General features: G+C 46.5%; 1 protein-coding gene across 4 annotated transcripts in view; it reads right to left on the minus strand.

Moving 5' to 3' along the window:
* LOC137437642 (glycine receptor subunit alpha-2-like) overlaps nucleotides 1–18,754 on the minus strand; it is a 132,301-nt gene that overhangs the window by 26,318 nt on the left and 87,229 nt on the right. The window lies entirely within an intron of this gene.

Here is an 18,754-nt window from a genome sequence, read left to right on the forward strand (position 1 = left end):
TTGCCCTGATGTTCTTTCTGGACAGAAAAGGTTCCCTCCTGGCACACCTCCCATGTAGATCACATTTGTGCAGCCTCTTTCTAATGGTAAACTCGTGCACTTTGACATCAACAGTGGCAAGAGCTACCTGTAGGTCCCGTGATGACATTCTGGGGTTCTTAGAGACTTATTTCAGCATCTTGCGGTCTGCTCTCGGGCTGAACTTGCTGGGGTGGCCTGGCCTGAACAAGTTGGCAGTTGTTTGGAATCTTCTCCACTTGTAGATGATCTTCCGGATAGTCGAATGATTGATTTCAAATTGTTTGGAGATCTTTTTAAATCCCTTCCCAGACTCGTAGGCATCTATAACCTTCTTTCTGAAGGCCTCAGAGAGCTCTTTTGATCTCGCCATGGTGACGCCGCACACTTCAACAACAAAGAGCAAACCAAACTAAATGTCTGAGGTTTAAATAAGACAGGTTCCTCCAAGATCCTCTCTAACAATGTTCTAATCATTTGCACCTGAGCTGGTGCACCTGATTCTAATTTTAGGTATTTGAAGTAGTGATAAATGTCGGGGTGTACTTTCTTTTTCCACATGCGAAATTTGCATTTATATTTATTTAAATTATAAAATGGACTACAAAATGTAAATGTTTCATGATATTTGTTATATTATATCACCTTTACCTATCAATATTGTTGAAATGAAGATCAAATAGCTGTATGTTGAAATATGTTGAAAAAGTCAAAACTTTACATGGGGTGTACTTACTTTTTCACGTAACTGTATCTATATATATATCTGTGCAGCGTCTGTCCTGTGTTGTGTTGTATTGTGTTGTGTTGTGTTGTGTTGTCCTGTGTTGTCACTGAACTGCTTTCTCAAACTTTTGTGAAATCGTACCAAACTTCTGGAATGCACATATCTCTCCCGTCGGTATGTCCTAAGGGTATTTTTTTTGAAAAATGTTCCAACTTTTTTTTCTTTTTTTGGGGGAATTTTTTTTTTTTCAACTTCAATTGTTTATAAAATGTGATATGCCGTATATTACAAATACATTTGTGCAAAATAATTGTTTGAATTATGATTGGTTTAAACCACGACAAAACGGCAACTCAGGTACAGTCATTTATCTATACTAGGGCATGCCCGTACGTGGGTGCAATGCCCGTACGTGGGTACGTGGGTACGTGGGTGCGAGTACGGTGACAATCCCCCCCCTCTATTTACATGAAATGGTTTGGTCCATGAAATGTTTTGGTCCATTCGCAACGCCAAAGCGAACGGCGAACGGCTTGCGAGTACAGTGACAATCCCCCCCCTCTATTTACATGAAATGGTTTGGTCCATTCGCAACGACCACAGAACCCCCCCCTCTATTTACATGAAATGGTTTGGTCCATTCGCAACGCCAAAGCGAACGGCGAACGGCTAAATCGCCATAGCTCGGTAAGTACTTGTCCGATTAATTTCAAACCTTGAAAAGGCACATCCTCGGGTCCCCAGCAATATACCTGGCAAGTTTCAAGTATATCGGACCCGTGGTTGTCGAGAAACAGCGGTCACAGACAAACATACACACATACACACATACACACATACACACATACACACAGAGATTAATGGAATTATAGATAGATATATCTACACATCTGGGCAGTGTCTGTGTTGTCACTTAACGACTCCCTCAAACTTTTGTTTCCGTGGTTGTGAAGTGTTTTTAATAACATTGTGGTGGTTTTGAATCACGTGGTGGTGAGGTATTTTGAATTCTGTGGTGGTGAGGTGTTTTTAAATGACGTGGTGGTGAGGTGTTTTTAATTAAGTGGTGGTGAGGTGTTTTTAATTATGTGGTGGTGAGGTGTTTAGAATTAGTTGATGAGGTGTTTTGAATGATGTGGTGGTGAGGTGTTTTGAATTACTTGGTGGTGAGGTGTTTTTAAATGACGGGGTGGTGAGGTGTTTTTAATTTCGTGGTGGTGAGGTGTTTTTATTACGTGTTTTATGGCTGTGATGTGTTTTTATTACGTGTTTTATGGCTGTGAGGTGTTTTTAATTTCGTGGTGGTGAGGTGTTTTTATTACGTGTTTTATGGCTGTGAGGTGTTTTTATTACGTGTTTTATGGCTGTGAGGTGTTTTTAATTTCGTGGTGGTGAGGTGTTTTTATTACGTGTTTTATGGCTGTGAGGTGTTTTTATTATGTGTTTTATGGCTGTGATGTGTTTTTAATTTCGTGGTGGTGAGGTGTTTTTATTATGTGTTTTATGGCTGTGATGTGTTTTTAATTTCGTGGTGGTGAGGTGTTTTTATTACGTGTTTTATGGCTGTGAGGTGCTATTACTTTCGTGGTGGTGAGGTGTTTTTATTACGTGTTTTATGGCTGTGATGTGTTTTTATTACGTGTTTTATGGCTGTGAGGTGTTTTTAATTTCGTGGTGGTGAGGTGTTTTTATCACGTGTTTTATGGCTGTGAGGTGTTTTTATTACGTGTTTTATGGCTGTGAGGTGTTTTTATTACGTGTTTTATGGCTGTGAGGTGTTTTTATTACGTGTTTTATGGCTGTGAGGTGTTTTTATTACGTGTTTTATGGCTGTGAGGTGTTTTTATTACGTGTTTTAAGGCTGTGAGGTGTTTTTAATTTTGTGGTGGTGAGGTGTTTTTATTACGTGTTTTATGGCTGTGAGGTGTTTTTATTACGTGTTTTATGGCTGTGAGGTGTTTTTATTACGTGTTTTATGGCTGTGAGGTGTTTTTATTACGTGTTTTATGGCTGTGAGGTGTTTTTATTTTTGTGGTGGTGAGGTGTTTTTATTACGTGTTTTATGGCCGTGAGGTGTTTTTATTACGTGTTTTGATGGCTGTGAGGTGTTTTTATTACGTGTTTTATGGCTGTGAGGTGTTTTTAATTTCGTGGTGGTGAGGTGTTTTTATTACGTGTTTGATGGCTGTGAGGTGTTTTCAATTTCGTGGTGGTGAGGTGTTTTTAATTTCGTGGTGGTGAGGTGTTTTTATTACGTGTTTTATGGCCGTGAGGTGTTTTTATTACGTGTTTTATGGCTGTGAGGTGTTTTTATTACGTGTTTTATGGCTGTGAGGTGTTTTTAATTTCGTGGTGGTGAGGTATTTTTATTACGTGTTTGATGGCTGTGAGGTGTTTTCAATTTCGTGGTGGTGAGTTGTTTTTAATTTCGTGGTGGTGAGGTGTTTTTATTACGTGTTTTAAATTACGTGGTGGTGCGGTGTTTTGAATTACTTGGTGGTGACGTGTTTTGAATTACGTGGTGGTGAGGTGTAATCGTCCCAAACTTCCAGTCTGCACCTACCCCTCCCCTATGTATGTGCAGAGGGGTTCTTTCTTGAAAAAAAAGCATTCAACCTAAATTGCCTATAAAAATGTAATATCACAAACACAACAAATACATTTGTGCAAAGTAATTGTTTGTATTATGATTGGTGAAAATCATGACAACACAGCAACGCAGGTACAGTCATTAGCCTCAGTTAAAATATGCCCGTTCCTCAGTATCGACGCTTGATGAGGCGAGCGCAGCGAGCCGAGCCAAGCTAGTATATATATATCTGTGCAGCGTCTGTCCTGTGTTGTGTTGTGTTGTCATGTCTTGTCTTGTGTTGTCACTGAACTACTTTCTCAAACTTTTGTGAAATAGTACCAAACTTCTGGTATGCACATACCTCTCCCGTCGGTATGTCCTCATGGTATTCTTTTTTGAAAAATGTTCCATTTTTTTATTTTGGCATTTTTTGGGGAATTTTTTTTTTTCAACTTAAGTTTTCAACTTCAATTGTTTATAAAATGTGATATCACGTATATTAAAATACATTTGTGCAAAATAATTGTTTGAATTATGATTGGTTTAAACCATGACAAAACGGCAACTCGGGTACAGTCATTTATCTATATATCTACACATCTGGGCAGTGTCTGTGTTGTCACTTAAGGACTCCCTCAAACTTTTGTTTCCGTGGTTGTGAAGTGTTTTTAATAACGTTGTGGTCGTTTTGAATCACGTGGTGGTGAGGTATTTTGAATTATGTGGTGGTGAGATGTTTTTTAATCACATGGTGGTGAGGTGTTTTTAAATCACATGGTGGTGAGGTGTTTTGAATTACGTGGTGGTGAGGTATTTATAATTATGTGGTGGTGAGGTGTTTTTAATTATGTGGTGATGAGGTGTTTTGAATTACGTGGTGGTGAGGTGTTTTGAATTACTTGGTGGTGAGGTGTTTTTAAATGACGGTGGTGAGGTGTTTTTAATTTCGTGGCTGTGAGGTGTTTTGAATTACTTGGTGGTGAGGTGTATTTATTACGTGTTTTATGGCTGTGAGGTGTTTTTAATTTCGTGGAGGTGAGGTGTTTTTATTACGTGTTTTATGGCTGTGAGGTGTTTTTAATTTCGTGGTGGTGAGGTGTTTTTATTACGAGTTTTATGGCTGTGAGGTGTTTTGAATTACTTGGTGGTGAGGTGTTTTGAATTACGTGGTGGTGAGGTGTAATCGTCCCAAACTTCCAGTCTGCACATACCCTTCCCCTATGTGTGTGCTGAGGGGTTCTTTCTTGAAAAAAAAACATTCAACCTAAATCTTCAACCTAAATTGCTTATAAAAATGTAATATCACAAACACAACAAATACATTTGTGCAAGATAATTGTTTGTATTATGATTGGTGTAAACCATGACAAAACAGCAACTCCTGTACAGTCATTATCCTCAACTAAAATAAGCCCGTTCCTCAGTAACGACGCTTGGTGAGGCGAGCTCAGCAAGCCGAGCCAACCTAGTATATTGTTGCGGATCTCAGCGCCGGCCTTTTCCCCTTACCGAGGGGGGATTCGTCCCCTTGTCTTTGACTAGCCGACGGGACCCGGGACCGATGACGTTCTTCCCGGACAGCGCGAAGTAGGGTCGTAGGACTAATCACTATTACCTAATTACTCGCGCTGACTGGAAACGAGGAAATAAGCCCCGCCCGAATCACGGGTGTTGGTGGAAATGCCAAGCGGTAGCGAACCCATGACCCGAGCCGTTATCAATGACTAAACCCCGATCCGAGCGGTTCTTAATCATGCCACGCTTACCCAATGGAAGGAAATCACGGAAACGGTCGAATTTGGAAGAAAGGAATAACAAGGTTTATTTACACTTTGGACAATAAGAAGAAGAAGAATACACAGTGCAGCCTTAAACAGTCTTAACTTATCCCAAGACAAACGGGCCCGTTCACACACAGACACACTCACACGTGGTTGCAGACGAACAGGTTGATGGTCCAGGGATGGCGTCCAGGCAGCTCGCTCTCCGGTCCCCAACTCGCACCGCGAAGTAGATGAACAGACGGCAGGAGCTCTCCGCATGTCGTTTCCGCGCACGGGATTATTACAAGGCGAACGGTATTGCTGGCTTTGGCGGTTACACTTGCGGCTCAGCCGCGTACGTAATAAGCGAACAGTTCAATAAACGCGAACAATTCGCTTCTCAATCAATGGCCTCGAAACTGTCGTGTGCACGCCGGTCCTCTGAGTGCTCCAACAAGGGCTTGGCTTCAGTCCTCCCAATACAGTTGTCTTGCAATTCGAGCAATGTTCGCTCTTTCACGAGCTATCGATCTTGTATACAAAAAAAAAAAAAAAAAGTCCTCGTACCAGTCCTTATAAGGGCAGTCCTGTTCAAGGGTTTGTGTGCTGGCTTATATAGCCTTGCCCAGCGTACCCTCTGGAACTTTCTAGATGCTCTACCACACCCTATCAAGCCATGCCCTCCGAGCCCTGGTTGGCTGTTGCTCTTACCGTCACCGCCTCTGACGTGCTGCTTGTCGCGGCCACACCTCGACCCTCACGCTCCTCCCTCTTCTTAGGCCTACTTCGTGGTCCCTGACTAGTTTCGAGCAAAACCAAGGGCAGCGAACGCTGCTGGCAGCCAAAGCGTAACAAACTTGAAGGATGCCAAATGGGGCGTGGGATCGAGTTTTCCCATGATGTAATTGGAGGGTGGCCGCAAAATGAAAAGGACCTAAGCTCAATTCTTTACACAACGCAGATGTCACTAGGGAAATGGCCTACTCTTACACATACTATGACATAACTAATTCTAATGGGCCTACGTGTTGCTTGTGGACTAACTACAACAACACAACTACAACATGCATTTTAAGGCCATTTTCCCTGCTAGAGCAGGGGTTAGCCTTGCTGTCCCCATGACAATCTTCTCCATCTTGCCCTATTTTCTGCATCTCTCCTTGTTAACCCCCTTGCCCGCATTACTTCTTCCACCATCTTTAGCCAAGTCTTTCTCGGTCTTCCCCTTCCTCTACTTCCTTCTACATTCATTTCCATCACTCTTCTCAACCAGTCACTTTCATCCTTCCTCAACACATGACCAAACCATCTCAACCTGTTCCTCTTCACAACATCAATCACAGGCTCTATTCCCATCATTTTTCGCAATTCAACATTTGTCTTCCTCTCTCTCAACGATACTCAGCACATCCATCGAACCATTCGCATTTCCACCCTTTCCAACCTTCGTTGCTGCTCTACGTTCATCACCCATGTCTCGCTCCCATAAATCATAACACTTCTTACACATGCAGCATACACCTTTCCCTTCAGCTTCAACGACACTCCCCTCCTCATCAGCACGCCACTCAGTTCCCGAAACTTCTTCCATGCACATCTCACTCTAGCAACCGTTGCCGAGTCTGATCCACCTTCTCCATTCAGCATGTCTCCGAGGTAGCAAAATGTTTTCACACCTTCCAGCTTCACGCCGTCTCCAAGATCCAACTCAACATTTCCTCCATCTGCAGCACCCTCTGTGCACACCTTACATTTGAATGTAGCTGCCACACTGGTTAATGACCCTCTCAGACCACTACATTTTTGATGAACCCACTCAGCGCACATTGTACATTGAATGGAGTTCACTCCGACACCCTTCCTGCACACAGCAAAGGGCCACTTCCCAGTTCTTTCCACCTCACCACATGCTTTACCACTTGCCATCACCTTCGTCTTTCTGATATTCACCTTCAGACCTTTTGTCTCCATACATTCCTTCCACTTGTTCATCTTTTCCTTCAGTCCATCCATACTTTCCGCAATCAACACCAGATCACCTGCATACAACAACTCCCACGGTAAACCCTCCTTTACGTTCTGAGCCAGCACCTCCATCACAGCTACAAATAGTAGTGGACTTAGTACTGACCCCTGATGCACTCCCACCTTCACCTCAAACTCACCACTGTTCCCGCCCTTTGTCCTTACAGCTGTGCGCGCTCTTTTGTACATTGCCATCACTACTCTGATCCACCATTCCTCCACTCCTAACTTCCTCATTGCCCATGTCAATACTTTGCGTGGAACCCGATCGAATGCTTTCTCCAGATCAACAAACCCAAGAAACAACTTCTTCCTCTTCTCCATGTACTTCTCCTGCAACTGCCTCAATAAAAAGCATGTCTGTCGTTCCTCTTCCTGGCATAAATCCAAACTGCATTTCGTCGATCTTCACTTTCTGCCTTATCCTCCTCTCCAACACCCTTTCTAATACCTTAATTCCATGCTCCAATAACTTTATCACTCGGTACGAGCCACACTCTAGAGGGTCACCTTTCCCCTTGTATAGAGGGACGAGGGTACTCAGTTCCCAAGCCACTGGAATGCGGCCTTCTTTCACCATCAGATTACAGATCTCTGTCATTCTCTTCACACCCCAACTTCCTGCTGCCTTCAACATATCTCCCACAACTCCCGTCGGCCCTCCCGCTTTTCTACTCTTCATTGCTTTTATCGCTTCCTCAACTTCCTTCTCAGTTATCTTCTCTGCCGGTCCTAAAACTGGGTTACTCTCTATGTTGCCATCCCATTCATTCTCTGTATTCAACAGCATTTCCATATATCATTTCCATCTTCCTTCAATTCCATCTGGGTCCACAACGATTTGTATTTGTCCCACTTCATCCTTCAAGCAACTCACCCCCATCACATCACACCTCTCTTTCGCTATCTGCTTTGCAATCCTGAATACTGCTCTCTGACCCTCTTCCGAATCCAAGCGTTCTCCGAACAATTTCCTACATGCCTCCTGCGCCTTTGCTACCTCTTTCTTTGCAGCCATCTTGGCTGCCTTATAACTTTCATGCTCTGCTGTTTCTGCTCCCGTACCCTTCGCCTTCTGCCACTCCTTGAACTTTTTCCCCTTCTCGTCAATCCTCTTTCCAACTTCATCATCCCACCACCATGTTTCCAAGTGCCTCGGTGGTCCTTTTGTCCATCCACATACCTCACCAACGGCTCCCAACAGACTAGCTTTCATTGACATCCAAACACTTTCAAGCTCAACCACATCATCCTCTACCCTACTCAGCCTCTCTTTTAATGCCTCCCTTACTGTCACCTCTTTCAACCTCCACACCTTCATTCTCGGTTGGTGCTTCACCCGCCGAGCTCTCCTCGCACCTTTCACCCTAATGTCGCAGACAACCAAGTGGTGCTGTGAAACAGCCTCCTCCCCCGGGATCACCTTTGTGTCCCGGAGGTGCCCCCTATCTCACCTACGCACCATCAGGTAGTCAACGGTTGTCGTCGACCCACCTGATGTGTATGTACCAAGCTTATTGTCCTCTTTCTGGAACTGAGTATTACAAATCAACAAATCAGCTCCATCAGCAAACTCCAAAATCCTTTCACCTTCTCCATTTCTCACATCATATCCGTAACCCCCATGAACTCCCTCAAAACCATCCATACTCCTTCCCACGTGTCCATTTAGGTCTCCTCCTTCCACAAAAACTTCCTCATCTTTCACGTTTTCCATCAGCTTCTCTATCACACACCAGAACTTGTCCTGCTCTTCATCGCTCCGACCAACCTGAATCCGACCGAATCCGACCAACCTGAATCCGACCGACCGAATCCGACCAACGCATATCCCGAGATGACGTTCACCAAGAGCTTTCCAATCATCATTTTCACCATCATCAACCTATCACTCACTCTAGTCACACTCACCACACTGTCTACAAACTCCTCAGAAAACAGGACACCAACATCATTCACGCCCTCCAGGCACCCTTGCCACACAAACTTGTATTTCTGTCCCTGCCTACCCTTCACCATTCTCACACCACTTCCCTTCCATCTTGTCTCTTGCACACAACATATTGCCACTCTTCTTCTGACCAATACTTCCACCACTTCTCCTGATCTCCCTGTCATTTCAGTTAGCTCTTTCACGTTAGCTCATGTCTGTTAGCTCTTTCACGAGCCTCGATTCAGTATTCAAAAAAAAAAAAAAAAAAAATTGTCCCTACATTCCATGTCCCAAACCTCAGAAACCGATCTCCACTTCGGGCTGTACCCTGCCCATATGTAGTTGTAATTCCATGTAATATATCCACCTCCGCTTCCGGTCTTGCCGGCAAGGTTTCGTTTATTCGCAGCTGTCCACGCTCTCCATCGAAATCGAAGTTAAGTAATTGTTCCCATTTGTATTTTCGTTATAACTGTATTTATTTTATGGTGTGTGTACGTATAGTGTGTCCGGAGGAAGATTCTCGGTGTAAATCTTTCATACCTGTATAGAAAATTGTGTTAATTCGTGTCGTGTCTTTTGAGGCCTTGTACAGTGTCCAACCTTGAGGCTTTGTTTTTCTCTCAGCGGTCCGTCGTTTGTGCTCCGATAACTTTCATTCTCTCTTTTTCCCAGTCTTTTCACCCCATAGCCTACTTCCTTGTTTAAAATCTCAACTAAAAACAAACAAACAAACAAAAAAAATATTTCCTTCTCTGTTCTTATTCGTTGATCTTATTCGTTTATTCATTCTTATTCGTTCGTTTGTTCTTCGACCACGTGTTTCTCCCCCATTTCCCCAGATAGTTTTCACTGTTAAACTTTAAAATGTTTGAACCTTCCCCTCAAGTTCTGTATTCTGTCATATATTACAACACCTATTTTTCTTCTTCTTTAAAAGGTTGCTTTCGACTTGCTCACCAAATCTATTCATCCCAAAAAAAAATTCCATCTCTTACAGTGCCTCTTTTCTACATTCCCTAAACTCTCCTGCACTCCATCCTCCCTCCAGCGTCCTTAAACATATTTTTGACTCGAAGGTCACAAGTAACTCATTTTGCAATAAATGTTCGTTTCCCATTAATCGTACACTTTCTAAAATCCAATCTCACCCCTCCCCTCCAAATCTTCCCCATCACCCCTCCACTCCAAATCTTCCCCATCACCCATCCCTTTCAAATCTTCCCCCTTGCCCCTCCCCTCCAAATCCTCCCCATCACCCATCCCTTTCAAAGCTTCCCCCTTGCCCCTCCCCTCCAAATCCTCCCCATCACCCATCCCTTTCAAATCTCCCCCCTCCCCCTTCCCTCCTAAACTCCCCCCACTTTCCCTCGCGGTCCCACTGTACTGTCTTTCCCTCGCGGTCCCCCTGTGCTGTCTTTCCCTCGTGGTCCCCCTGTGCTGTCTTTCCCTCGAGGTCCCACTGTACTGTCTTTCCCTCGCGGTTGTCAGCTCTTTCACGAGCCTCGATTCAGTATAAAAAACACCCCTCCCCTCCAAGACTCCCCCTCCCCTCCTAGACTCCCCCCTCACCCCTCCCCTCCAAATCTCCCCCATATCCCATCCCTTTCAAATCCCTCCCCTTGTCCCTTCCCTCCTAAACTCCCGCCTAACCCCTCCCCTCATAAACTCCCCCCTCGCCCCTCCCCTTCAAATCTCCCCACCCTCATTTCTTCTCCATTTCCCCCCTCTCACCCCTCCTCCTCAAAGCGTCCTCCCCGCTTCTTCCCCCTCCTCAAATAACACCTCATTGTGCCTCACCCAATCACCATCAAACCTTTTGTCCGCCCCATCCTTCCCTTTCTCCGAGCTATTCTGAAATCTCTGACACACCTACCTTCAACAGCTCTCCCTACCTCTTCCACCTCTTCCACATCTTACCCTACCCCACCTCCCCCCTGTTCTGTATCCGATGCTCCCCCTTCCTCTTCATTAACGGTATGGACCTCAAACATCCGGGGCCTTCGTTCAAACTTAACTGATCTCTCCATACAGGTTGCTTCTGACCAACCAGACGTGATCTGCTTAACAGAAACTTTCCTCCTTCATGATGTCTCTGATTCCTTAGTATCTCTCCCGGGTTACTCCCTCCTCCGGTATGATAGACCTGAGCCTCGTCCTGGAGGTGGGGTTGCTATCTTTATCAAAAACTCTCTTCCTCACTCGCCCTGCACTGCACTCTCTCCACCTCACCCCCAGGAATACCTCTGGCTACAGCTTCCCCTTCGCTCCCACCTCTTGTTCATATTTGTGTTGTACCGTCCACCAAACAGTGATGACTCCATCTACATCTCGCTGTCTGATAATATGGACCAACTTCTATCTACTCATCCCAACTCTCTCTTCCTCATATGTGGTGATTTCAATTGTCACCATGCCAGTTGGCTGGGTGTGGGTACCTCTCTCACCAGCCATGGCTCCTCAGCAAAGGACTTCTGCGACTCACGGGGACTGACACAATCTGTCAATTTCCCGACCCGGATCTCAGTCAACGGAGCATCTTCTCTTCTGGACTTGGTTATGACTAACTTCCCTGAAAATGTCTGCTGCTCTTCTTCTGCTCCAATCGGCTCATCTGATCATGTGCTTGTTAAAGTGGACATCTCTCTTACCATTCTCAGGGAGCCTGCTCAGCGTCGACGAGTCTGGCATTTCACTCAGGCCAACTGGCACGGTCTTCAAGCAGCCATCAATCATCAGGACTGGTCTCCCATCTCTACCACCTCTGACATCAACTCATCCTGGGAATTCTTCCAAAGTAAATTGCTCTCTCTCATGCACAGACTTATCCCATCTCGGCTTCAGTTGTCATACCCATCCTCCCGTCCATGGTACACGGAATCTTCTGGCAAGGCAGTTGCCCTGAAACAACTTGCCTTTGCCTCTTGGAAGGCTAATCCAACTGAAGGCAATCTCACTTCCTTTCACAAAGCTCGGAATAAGTGTGTGTCTACCCTCACGAGAGCCAGGAAGCACAATCTGTCCACTCTCAAGACTGAAATCTCAAACCTGTCTCCTTCCTCCAAATCCTGTTGGCATCGGGTAAAATCTGTTTCTGGTGTTTGTTCCCCCTCCATCCCCTCCCTTACCTCAAATGGCGACACAGCTGATTCCGCATGTGAAAATGCTGAATGCCTCAACTCTGTGTTTGCCTCTAAATCTTGTGTCCCAAACCCATCCCTCTCTGTACCCACCATACCCAGTCGTACCAGCTGCTCCTGGACTCTGTGTCCTTTCCTCCTGACAAGGTGTAAAAGTTTCTGTCAACCCTAGACTCTGATTCTGCAACTGGACCTGATGGCATCAGCCCACGGGTCCTAAAATCCTGTTCTTCCGCTCTTTCACTCCCTCTCTCTGTTCTCTTCACCCTCTCTTTTGCTCAAGGTCAACTGCCATCTTCTTGGAAAACAGCCAACATCACCGCTTTACACAAAAAAGGTGCAAAAACAGATCCTAGCAACTACAGACCAATCAGCCTTCTCCCAATTATCAGCAAAGTCATGGAATCCATCATTGCTTCGGATATGAAATCTTTCCTCTTCTCCAATGGCTTGATCTCTGATCATCAATTTGGTTTCAGACCAGGTTACTCTACTCTGGACATGCTGCTTCTGCTGTCTCAACAATGGATGGAGGTCCTCAATGCCAAACAGGAAATTAGAGCTGTCTCCCTCGACATATCACGTGCCTTCGATACGGTCTGGCACCCCGCTCTGCTCACCAAACTCTCCTCCTTTGGTATCCATGGAAATCTCCACGCATGGCTGGCGGACTTCCACTCTAGTCGTAGTCAACGTGTGGCCCTGAATGGGTTTCTCTCATCTCCTCTTCCTGTTCAGGCTGGAGTTCCCCAAGGCAGTGTTCTGGGCCCTGTGCTTTTTCTGGTCTTCATCAATGATCTCTCTGACTCTCTTGAAAATCCTCTCTATCTCTTTGCTGATGACTCCACTCTCTGCCGCTCCATTCCTCATCCCTCAGATCGGCAGTCTGCAGCCTCCTCACTCTCTGCAGACCTGGACAAAATCACAGAGTGGGCAAACAAGTGGAACATGTCTTTCAATCCTGACAAATCTCACACTCTTACGATGTCTCTCCGAAAAGACCGACTGGACAACCCTCCCATCTACTTTCTGAATAATCCTCTCCAAGAAGTTCTGTCACTCAAGCTTTTGGGTCTCGCTATCTGCCATGATCTTTCCTGGGAAAACCACATTTCCAAGATGGCCTCCAAAGCCAGTCGCCGACTGGGCATCCTCCGTCGTGCGAAGTCCTTCCTTGGCACACCTGAGCTCCTCACCACATACAAGGCTTTCATCCGCAGCTCAATGGAGTACTGCTCTCCCCGCTGGGCTGGTGCTCCTGCCTCACACCTAGCTCGTCTTCACGCTGTTGAATCCAAAGCGTTCAGAATCATTGGAATCTCCCACGATGACGCTATCTCCGAGGGCCTTTCACTTACTCACCGCAGGCAGTTTGGTGGTCTTTCCGTCTTCTACCGACTCCTCTCCGGCCTACCCCCCCCCCCCCCCCCAGCCCTGTCTGTGCTCTGTCCCCCAAATATTCCTACAGGTCGCACAAGATCTGCCTGCAACCCTCTAATGGTTAAACTGCCAAAATCAAGACTCTCTGCTCACCTTCACTCCTTCATTCCTCTTTTCTCCCGCCTCTGGAACAAACTCCCCCACTCTCTTCAATCCCACTCCTCCCTCCAGGTCTTTAAAACAGCTGTTCACCACCATCTTTTATCTTCCCCAATCCAAAACCTTGATCTTTTCTACCCCCGCTAATTTCACCCCAAATCCACTTTTTTGAAATACCAACTGCTTTCCTGGAAGTCCTTGGTGTCCTTGCGTTTTATGCCTATCCTGCCTCCCCCCAAGCCCTCTCCCTCCCACACATCTCCCGATGTCCCTGCTCTCAAATGTTGTGTTTGTGTGCTTCCTCCCCTTCTCTCCCCATCTTGTCTGTCGCTGCTCTTTTTATATACTTTGTTTGCTTGTTTGTTTGATTTGTTTGTTTGATAAATGTTAGCTCTTTAACGAGCCTCGATTCTGTATACAAAAAAAAAAAAAAAAAATTGTCATGGTTCTCTTTTTGAGGCAATGTTTTTATGGCCGGATGCCCTTCCTGACGCCAACCCTCTTAGTCGTCCCTTATGACACGCAGGGATACGGTGTACCTATTCTAATCCAGGGTCCACACTGGGAAACGTTTAAAACATGGAAATTCTGGGGGTGGGGTGGGGGGGGGGGCATCACGGCTGCGGGGGCCCCGTCAGCACCACGCCACGTTTGCCCGGTCAGCACCACGGCGGCCCGGTCAGCACCACACCCTTGGAATGGACTTCGATGCACGTCGGCCCAGAGCCTGGCACGAAGTCCAAGGACATCAGCACGTCATCCGAAAACAGCTCTGGTTGGTGCGAACCACTCGGTCAATGGCGCGAACCAGGTCCCGACACGCCCTTGCTCGCTTGGCCCCGATGAAGGCCCCGCTGGGTGTTCTCCAAACAGGGGCAAATTCGCCCAAGCCGTGCTGGATTTCGGCAGCGGAAGCCTTGCTCGCTCAGCCCCGATGAAGGCCTCGCTGGGTGTTCTCCAAACAGGGGCAGAATCCCCCAAGCCGCGCTGGATTTCGGCGGCGGAAAGCAGCCATGAAGCGACGATATTCGGTCGGGCTGTAATGCGAACACCACGGCGGCCCGGTCAGCACCACACCCTTGGAAAGGACTTCGATGCTGTGGAGAGATCGAAGCAAGCCTCCTTGCTCAGGACCATGTTCTGAGCGCTAGCTTGTGGACTAACTATGGGGGGCAAACCTTTAACCTTTAATGATGTCATATGTACACTCTCAAAACCGCAACAATATATATATATATTAGACCATACAATGATATATAGACCTAAGGCAGCATTACGTCCCCCCAAGACCTTAGGATCCCAAGCCCGCCGCCCTAACCATTAGGCCAACACCAGGTACACAACAACAGGTATTCAAAGGTAGTAAAAAGCTACTTTTGAGCTCTCCTTTCATCTGTATATTACATATGCAAAATGGCAGAAATTCTGACCACTTCATTGACCATATTCCTCTACCCACCCTCCCTCCCTCTCTTCTCTTAATCAAATTCCATTTATTTTTCTCCCTTCTCCCATCCCTTCCTTTGCTCAATTTTATTTCCCACAATCTAACCATCCCCTGGTGTGTCCATGATATATATAGATGGCCCCACGCCTGCTACATCGTTTGATGTTGATACTGGGAGGGGAGTAAATGCATATTAATTTTGTTTTGGTCCAACTGATATCACACAAGCTGTAGATCGGTATAGATAATTGTGTTGTAAATTAACACTGGGGAAGCTTATGTTGCAGTTATAGAACGGAACGCAGCATTACATCGATTAAAATAGTACTTTCAGCAAAACAATACAGCGAAGGCATGAAGAACCCAAAGCAAAAAGCTGAAATAATTCATAATAAGAAAACAAGCTTGGCTTAATTATTTTTTCCATCCAGCGTAAATGTGAGACTGTTTCGCATGGAATACAAAACCAAAAATTATTTTGTGTGGGCCCATGATTTATGGGTAAACAGGGTAGTATGAAACCTTCATTATTGAGCCAATGTTATTTGTACTCGACAGACCAATATATTGGTGTGATCCCTGCCCTCTAAAATACTGGAGTATCGAAATTGTTCACCTGGGGAAATGAAGAAAACAAAATGCGTAAAATAAATGGAAGTCGTAGAAAAGGAACAAATTGTTTCAGAATGTACTTTGTTACGAGATAATTTGTTTCATTTTGTTTTCATTACGTTTCCGTGATTCCATATAATTTAGAGAAGGGAAAAAACCTCCAAACATTGGAGAGAGAAAATTCTCCAAAAAATCCTGAAAACATGAGTCATTTGTTTATATACCTCATTTGTCATTGGATGAAACAAAATGGACAATTGCAGCTTGCAATTCATCAACTTGAATGTGCCTTGTTTCATCAGATATTGGGAGCTAAGCAGATTTAAGAAAGGATAGTACCAAGATGGGAGACCTCTGAGAAGAAGAAAAAAATGCTGGGTATTGAGGCTGGGTGATGAGAGCTGAGGGAAAACTGCATACTGAACAGTACATCTGGGGAAGGCTGGATACCGAATGCCCAGGGGAAGTTTTCTGCCGAACGCCCAGGGGAGGCTGGGTACAGAACGCCTGGTGAAGGCTGGATGTCGAATGCCCGGGGGAAGTTATCTGTGGAATGCCCAAGGAAGGTGGGTGAGGAACACCCGGGGGAGGCTGGGTGCGGAATGCCTGGTGAAGGCTGGATGTTGAATGCCATGGGGAGGCTGGATGCCGAACGCCCAGGGGAGGCTGGATGCCGAACGCCCAGGGGAGGCTGGATGCCGAACACCCAGGGGAGGCTGGATGCCGAACACCCAGGGGAGGCTGGATGCCAAACACCCAGGGGAGGCTGGATGTTGAATGCCCAGGGGAGGCTGTATGCCGAACGCCCAGGGGAGGCTGGATGTTGAATGCCCAGGGGAGGCTGGATGCCGAACACCCAGGGGAGGCTAGATGCCGAACACCCAGGGGAGGCTGTATGCCGAACACCCAGGGGAGGCTGGATGCCGAACACCCAGGGGAGGCTGGATGCTGAACACCCAGGGGAGGCTGGATGCCGAACACCCAGGGGAGGCTGGATGCCGAACACCCAGGGGAGGCTGGATGCCGAACACCCAGGGGAGGCTGGATGCCAAACACCCAGGGGAGGCTGGATGCCGAACACCCAGGGGAGGCTGGATGCCGAACACCCAGGGGAGGCTGTATGCCGAACACCCAGGGGAGGCTGGATGTTGAATGCCCAGGGGAGGCTGCATGCCGAACGCCCAGGGGAGTCTGTATGCCGAACGCCCAGGGGAGGCTGGATGTTGAACGCCCAGGGGAGGCTGGATGCCGAACACCCAGGGGAGGCTGGATGCCGAACGCCCAGGGGAGGCTGGATGCCGAACGCCCAGGGGAGGCTGGATGCCGAACGCCCAGGGGAGGCTGGATGCCGAACGCCCAGGGGAGGCTGGATGCCGAACACCCAGGGGAGGCTGGATGCCGAACACCCAGGGGAGGCTGGATACCGAATGCCCAAGGGAGGCTGGGTGCAGAATGCCTGGTGAAGGCTAGATGTCGAACGCCCGGCGGAGGGTGGCTGTGTAACACCCGGGGGAGGCTGGATATTGAATGCCCAGGGGAGGCTGGCTGTGTAACGCCCAGGACAGGATGGGTGTGAAACAACTTGGGGAGGCTGGGTGCAAAATGCCTGGGGGAGGCTGGGTGCGAAATGTCCGGGGGAGGGTGGGTGCGAAACGCCTAGGGGAGGCTGGGTGGGGATTACCGAGGAGAGGCTGGGTGTAGAATGCTCAAGGTAGGCTGGGTGTGGGATGCCCAAAGTAGGCTGGGTACGGAACTCCCGAGAGAGCCTGGGTGCGGAACGCTCGGGGGAGGCTGAGCGCAGAATGCTCGGGGGAGGCTGATTGCGGAACACCCAGGGAGCACCCCAACGCCGATGGGACCTTTCTTGAGTAAAAATGTTATTTTTAACTCTGCAATCGAAGGTGTACGGAGGTTATGTTTTCACCCCTTTGTTTATCTGTTTGTCTGTGAGCAGGATATCTCAAAAAGCTATGGAAGGATTCATACAAAACTTGATTGACTAGTTTGGTATGTGAGGAGGATAAATTGGTTAGATTTTGGTGAATATACGGAACAGGATCCATATATCTACTATAGTTTTAAAAGTGATTTTTCACTATTGAACGTTGGGGCCAAAAACTATATATAACACGATATTTCAAAAAGTTATGGACGATTCGGACGAAACTTGGTGGATAGGTTGGGTGTGTGATAAGGACGAATTGATTCGATTTTAGTCAAGATTTAGATTTGGAGCCAAGAATAATTTACATTTTTTGAGTGACTTTTCACCATTGAGAGATTGTGCCCAAAAATATGTATTGCACGATATCTGAAAACGTTGTGGACAGGTTTTGACAAAACTTGGTGAATGACTTGCGTCGGTGAAAAGAACAAGCCGATTCAATTTTGGTTAAAATCTGGATTCAGATCCGGCCTATCAGTGGGATACAAAATGTAAAATGTTCAGCCTCATGGAGGAGATATGCGCTCTGCCGAGTGCTGTTCGAGTCAAGACGCATGTTTCCCAGATTGCAAATGACACGTTCGGAAGGTAAGGTAAGTTTTATTTAAAAATAAGATCGACTACAACAATTATTGTCACAACACTTAATTTAAAGATGCTATCTACATATTAATGCAGATGCAGCATGATTCGCATGATGCAGCATGATGCAGCATGATTAGATGCAGCATGATTCTGCTTTGGTGCCTCAGACAAATTAATTCCATAACACCTGTAGGGAGAAAACCCTGAACGTAGTTTTTAATCCGTAAAGTTCGTGAATAACTTAAATAGGTTAAGTTACCCCAGCTCCCCCAGCTCTCTCTGGGCTCTGTCCCCCAACTATTCCTACAGGTCGCACAAGATCTGCCAGTAACTCTCTTCTGGAAAAATTGCCAAAATCAAGACTCTCTGCTCACCTTCACTCCTTCATTCCTCTTTACTCCCACCTCTGGAACAAACTCCCTCAATCTCTTCAATCCCACTCCTCCCA

This window comes from Myxine glutinosa, chromosome 12 (genome assembly GCF_964187855.1).
Source record: "Myxine glutinosa chromosome 12, kmMyxGlut1.1, whole genome shotgun sequence".
NCBI classification, from domain to species: Eukaryota; Metazoa; Chordata; class Myxini; order Myxiniformes; family Myxinidae; genus Myxine; species Myxine glutinosa.